At 36.8% G+C, this 6,780-nt stretch overlaps 1 long non-coding RNA gene across 1 annotated transcript; it reads left to right on the top strand.

Annotated features, from left to right (window-relative positions):
* Positions 1 to 369: 369 nt before the first annotated feature.
* Positions 370 to 1,373, top strand: LOC127864014 (uncharacterized). Its single transcript, XR_008041377.1, has 2 exons — positions 370 to 1,071; positions 1,165 to 1,373. It is a non-coding gene; the product is annotated as an uncharacterized LOC127864014 (long non-coding RNA).
* Positions 1,374 to 6,780: the final 5,407 nt, after the last annotated feature.

Below are 6,780 nucleotides of genomic sequence, written 5' to 3'. Positions count from 1 at the left end.
ACGCTAAACATGTACTTCTTTTGGTGACCATTCGCATTGAAATTTCTTTTCTCGCGAATGAATTTTTCGCACAATGTTTGGACGAACATGTTGTCGCTTCGGTTGTCAGATTGTAAATGAGACACATTGAATAAGTTGCATGGCTTTATATACAACCCGTCATGTTACAAAGTTAGTGTTATAAGCTTGAAAAAGTAGGTTTTGAAAACAGATATGGCTCGTTGCATCGAACGGAAAGGCGAAAGCAAATTGCATGCACTCATCAAATCAAACCAACCCGAGTTGTTAGCAACACACATAAATCAAAACTTTGATTTTGATTCATCGTGTTACATTGTTATCAACGAAAAACATGTTTTGCCTGTTGATTTCACACAAACAGACCTAGAACAAGTTGTCATTCATATATCTAAACCTGAATACATACAGTTTGTGAAGCTCAGGTTTAGTGATTCACACAGCAATGGGTTTGATTTTCTGCTTTGCGAACAAACCGATTACGAAGATAACTACGGCAATGAGGTTCATCAGTGTCACCTTTATTTTTCAAGAACATGTACCAAAGATATGGCAGCTACGAGCTATTACTTGACACAAGCCTTAAGTATGATTGGAGTACTAACATTTTCAAAGAATACGCATGACAAACTGGCTTCGTGTCTAATCAAACGTTATGGTCAAACACTCGTACCCAAATGCACTACTGATTTTTGGAACAAACAACTTGACTCATTTCGCATGAGAAGCATTCTTGAGGTCTCGCAGCAAGATGACTCAGCGACACTTCGTGATGAAATTGAGCGTTTGGTGCAAACAAAGTACAACTTTGTTTCTTGTCAATACAATACTGCAAACAAAATTCTCAATATTCTGTACACGAACACAAGTGACAACAACTTTGGGTTAGTGGTTCTCAAACAGTCGCTGAATATAAAATGCGCTACATGACTATTGATTCAAATCATTTTTGATTTAAACACCAAAGCGACAACATGTCTGTACCAGCAAATAAATTTCAAGTTCCACAGACTGAGAATTGGGACTTAGAAATAAGCCAGTCCGAGATGAAAAGTAAGTTGTGTTGATAAGATATTGTGTTTTCATAGCAGTTTTTATTGTAAGCATTGTTCATTTAGTTGTTAACTTTTGCTTTTTCTGTTTCAGAAAATACCAGCATCGGGGTGGTAACTCCAAAAACGAAAACCGAAGACTGGGAAGCTGAAATTGCGGTGGCGAAACGTCCTCCATTCTTTCTCAGCGTGGGCAAAATAACACAGCGACGTATAAACCGAATGCACCGATGCTGGACCTGTCACTGCGTGCCTGTCAATTGTCGATGTGCAAAATATTGAATAAACTTGTTGAAACGTTAACATGTGTTTGTTTGTTTGGTAGAAAATGTTATATAGGTAGTAACTTGAAAATTGATTCTATACACCTAAACAATGCTAGCCGTTGAACTCAAAGATTTGGGATTTTTTCGACATATGTTGCGTTTGAATATTGAAAAGTGGAACAAAGCTGTCGAAATGTACATCATGGATCTCTATCCAGATGTGAAGTTTACATTTTCGACGCGAGATCAATGTTGGAAAGCGACAGATACGGAAATTGTGTACTATGTCGATATTGAGGTTATTCTGATCAATCCGAAATATGATTTGTGCTGGACACACCAAGATCCCACAAAACGACTTCAAACCATAAATGGGATTTTGTTGAGCTCAAAAGCCAAGAGAACAAAACTCGTAACGTTTGACCAAGAGTATTTTTGAGACAAAAAATGTATAAAGATGTTGAAATAATCAATTGCATGTGAAATAAAACGCATATCATAGCATGGATGATACCGACGCTGTGTGCATGTATCGAACAAGTATTTACATGGACAACTATATCGATAGACTGAAAACTTTTGAGCATTGGTCGCCCCAAATACAACCAAACAAATACCAGCTTGCTTCTTGCGGGTTGTACTACTTGGGACAACACGACCGTTGCAAATGTTTTCGTTGTGGCATTGTGTTGTATCATTGGAAATCTACAGACGATGCGTTCTTGGAACACCATAAACATTCACCGAATTGCCAGTTTTTGCGAATGGTGGGTCCAGGAACAAGACTATTGATAGACACATGAGTAGGTTTTGTATGATCGTGTTGTAAATAAATATCATGAACCGTTCAATTCGTTTTGTTCTTATTCTTGTAGTAACATATACTTATTCGTGCAACTACCAAACGCAGAGTTGAAAAACAAGTACTATTGTGTGCACGAATGTTTGATTTCGCTATTGCGTTAGTTATTGATATAACCCAGTGTCGTATGTTTTCTCAAACTATATTATCCAACTCTAATCAAAGCAAATACAAACAACTATGTATATGTAGTTTCAAACGATTTTATTCTGCAACAATCAATATTTCAAACATTCAATCTTTCGCAACAACAACGTACAACAGTTTACATAGTCCACTAGATCAGCCCACATAGTCCACTCGATCAGTCCATCACAGATGCAAAAGCCTCGCTCCTCTGTTTTGACCGTAGCCCTGAATTTCGCCACACCATTCGCAGCGATCGTCGATCCGCGTACATGACACACAGCTGAGGGCCTCGCATCTACGGCAAAAGTTCACCATCGAAAAAAAGTTTTTGCACCTATGACACACAATCACTAACGTAGTGTCATAAACAGTTGGCAGCATTTCGCCCATGCTCTTAATCCATCTGTTACAAGCTGCTTTGTTGTTTCCAGCTGTCGACTCATTCTCACGATGCTTATTCTGCCTCTCTAACCATGCCTGGAAACTGCCACTTTTCTCCACACTTGACATCCATTGCTCGCAAGCTTTTCTGTTACTCATTATGCGTGTTGTTCGTTCAGTTTCAAAAATCGAAATGATTCTAACACGATCAATTCGCCCTTTTATAGTATGCCGTTATTCAACTCAACAGCATAAAAACTCGAGATGCATGTCCCTTCCCCAACACATGAAATTTCACAAAGTCGACAAAAGCCCCAATTGTATGTAAACAAAGTGTTTTATGTTTTCATCGACGAGTATTTTTATCAACAAGCCGAATTTTGCGCAATATGCGGTGTCATTAGTTCTAGAAAAGATAGTTTTAATTCATGCTTGACAAAAAGTTTGTAGTTTACTTTGCTTTTTGGAAAAATACAACGTTCAAAGATATGAGTTTCATCCGAACCTTCCGAAAAATGGGTGTTGTTCTATGTACAGTATCGATACATGTATGTGAGGCATTTTAAGGCTTTCTTTCTTGGATTGAGAGTTTAAGAAACGATGAATTCTGTCAAAACATGATTACGATTACAAGTAAGTACCACCAAAATATATTTTTTTGCTTCATGATAGACAAAACCGTGTATTGTTGAAATGTCAACACATCCCATATGTAAACAAAGAAAGTTAAAATACATGATAGATCATCTTGTGTAGTTTTTTGTTTCAAAAGTGAAACACTGTAAACAAAATGTGTACTTCAATTCAGATTTTTGTGAAAACTTCTGATTTATACAAAGTCAGTCAGTTTAACACTTGATATGTGTTGTTTTGTTTTTTAGCTGCATCAGACTTTTTTGACTGTAGGTTATTTGTAAACATCAAACTCTGCCATGCAAAGTTGATTTCTAAAATGAATGAACACTCAGTATTTATTTGTAACTGTGTGCGGCTAACACCGTGATGGAATATTTCATCTCAAATCATAAGTTGAACAATTTCTAACCAGAATTTACATTTCAATGTGACATTTTATATATGTATTAATGAAAACATGCACTGATATATCAGAATATTCTAGGCTTACTTTTCATATTTTAGACATAGAATGCACAATTGCCCATGTTAAAGTCTTATTCGCAAGCACATTTTATGTCCTAAACTCCAAAAAATCTATATACACACCAAAATGCAAATTCTGCTTTTTGCCAACATGTGAATGTTTGGTCACAACAATCTTTCTTTCAAGTCAACACAAATGTGTGTATCAACAAGCAAACCCATTTGTAAGTCTGTCCCGAGTCAGTTTTTATTATCATTGCCTATAGTGTATGTATTTGCAAATTTTTCAAGCAAGCACGCATAACAATTTCAGATGAAAGTGGATGAAAAAAAAGTATATGAATGCTATTTAGAAAAATATGGTTTTTTGTCAGCACATTCATGTCTGTCCACAAAACTCATTGTGTGTGTTTGTTGTGCAGTGATTCAGTCATTCACAAAGCGCATCTAACAGTGTCTGCTTGAGCTAGCAAGCACAACCACAAGCCATGTTTTGGTTCAGATTTGTTTTATTGAGGTCCATAAGAGAATATTTGAACATTTTGATACATGGCTCTCATAACTGGTCTCATTCAAATGCTTAGAAAAAAAGTATATAAATGCTTTTTAGAAAAATATGGTTTTTTGTCAGCACATTCATGTCTGTCCACAAAACTCATTGTGTGTGTTTGTTGTGCCGTGATACTGTGATTCACTGAGCGCATCATACAGTGTTTGCTTGAGCTAGCGAGCACAACCACAAGCCATGTTTTGGTTCAGATTTGGTTTATTCATGCATATGGATAAGAATATGAGAATTTTTATACATGGCTCTCATAAGATTTCTGATGCAAATGATGAGAAAAAAAGTATATAAATGCAATTTAGAAAAATATGGTTTTCTGTCAGCACATTCATGTCTGTCCACAAAACTCATTGTGTGTGTTATGTGTGAAGTGATGTTCAGTTCATATTCTCAGAGTGGTTCAATGAAGAACGCCTTCTTTCGCAGAAGGAAATCTAGGTTCAAGTCCTAGCTCTGATATGATTTGAGAAATCACTGAATGCAATTTACAGTGTCTGCTTGAGCTAGCAAGCACAACCACAAGTCAATTTTTTGTGCAGATTTGTTTTAGTCGTCTATATGATTAAGAATACAATAATTTTGATACTCGGCTTACATAACTGGTCTCATACAAAAAGAGATTGCCATTCCGAGCGCATATTACAGTGTGTGTGTGACCTTGCAAGCACAACCACAAGTCAATTTTTTGTGCAGATTTGTTTTAGTCGTCTATATGAATAAGAAGATGAGAATTTTCATACTCGGCTTACATAACTGGTCTGGTTCAAAAAGAGATTGCCATTCCGAGAGCCTATTACTGCTAGCAAGCACAACCTTCTACTTGTCTGATTGTGTGAAATGGCAGTTTTCAGTATTTTCAGATTCTTTCACTCACAACTCTATGTATAATCATATAACACAAAAACACAAATGTAAGGTGTAACATAGATTTTATTGATACATTGCTAGCCAAAAATGACATAACCTGGTCCAAAACAACCAGTGTGACAATCATATGGTATTTTGCATTTCAAACAAACAATTTGTTCACCAGTGTTAGCACTTACAAATTCCATGTACTTTGGAAAGCAATTTAGACAACAAAACCCGTGCCCACACTTCTTGCTGAACACTCTAGGTGGATTGCTTTCAAGTTTGCATAGTCTGCAGTAGTCGATTTTGCTGCTGCTTTTTAGATGGTTTGAAATAATCAAATCAATTGCATTGGAAATGTTTGTAGCTGCAGTTGTTACGCACGATGTTAACCTCGGCTCATCAATTGGTACAGATTTAACGTACCTTAGCGCCTTATTGAGACTGTCGATTTTTATCTGAGCTTTGCCGTGCGACGATTTTAGTATCTCTTGTTTTTTTAAATACTCTTCGAAAAAGTCTTCATGCTTCTTTTCAGTTGAAATAGCGTCCTGTTTTGCGTTTCGTTTTGGTTTTTTGACAGTTTGACCGTCAGAATTAGCAATAGCTTTTCGTTTATTCGATGTCGTTGTACTAGTTGAACCTGTTGAGTCGTTGGAACATTGCTGTGATGGCTGAGCCATGAAATTAGCTGCTGCATCGTTTTCTCGCGAACGATATTCTGTTTTAATTTCTTCGTCAGTCATTGTGAGAAGTGAGTACAAAATTGGATGCTTTCGTATCATCTCACTGGGTGTTGAATGCAATGGATGAGTTTCATCATCTACACGAACACCAGCATTGGTAAGCTGTTTGGAGAGCGCCATGTCGCTTTGAAATCTCAAGGAAGAATGATTGTGTTGTGTCAAAAACTAGCTATTTATACCCGTGACCTTAATTTTCCTTTTTTAAGGCCAATATGAGCCTGAAGTCGTGTAAGCATAAAACATTCATTTCAAGCATGTAAAACAAAACACAGATTAGATGTTTAATATGATTTATTCATACTATGTATCAACCAATAATGCCATAGCGTGAGCCAACTTGATATGTGGCGTTTTCATCGTATGGATGTTTGCATTTCAAACAAATAAGTCGCCCAGAATTTTTGTTGTAGACGTATTCCAAATACTTCATTATTGCATTTATGCAGCAGAATCCGTGCCCGCACGTTTTGCTTATAATTGTTGGTGGATTGTCTTCATTTTGCATATTCTGCAGGAGTCAACATCGCCACTGTTTTGTAGTTCACTTGAGATGCTTTCTATGGCTTGCGAAATATTTGAAGATGCCTCGGACAGAAAAGAGCAAACCGTTGGCTCATCGCTTCTTTGGATTGCACATAGTGTAAGGATTTTTCAATGAACGCTATCCTTGTACGAGCATCAGCGTGCAACGATTTTATTTTTTGTTGTTTCTTGAGATACTGCTCTACAAAGTCAGTCTGCTATTTCACTTGAGATTGCATTTTGTTTTGCATTTCGCGAGCCCTTAGGGTTTTTGACAGTGTCCCTC

Source organism: Dreissena polymorpha, unplaced genomic scaffold, assembly GCF_020536995.1.
Source record: "Dreissena polymorpha isolate Duluth1 unplaced genomic scaffold, UMN_Dpol_1.0 chrUn082, whole genome shotgun sequence".
Taxonomy (NCBI): domain Eukaryota; kingdom Metazoa; phylum Mollusca; class Bivalvia; order Myida; family Dreissenidae; genus Dreissena; species Dreissena polymorpha.
Note: the sequence above shows the minus strand (reverse complement) of the source record. Positions and strands in the feature narration are given on the sequence as shown.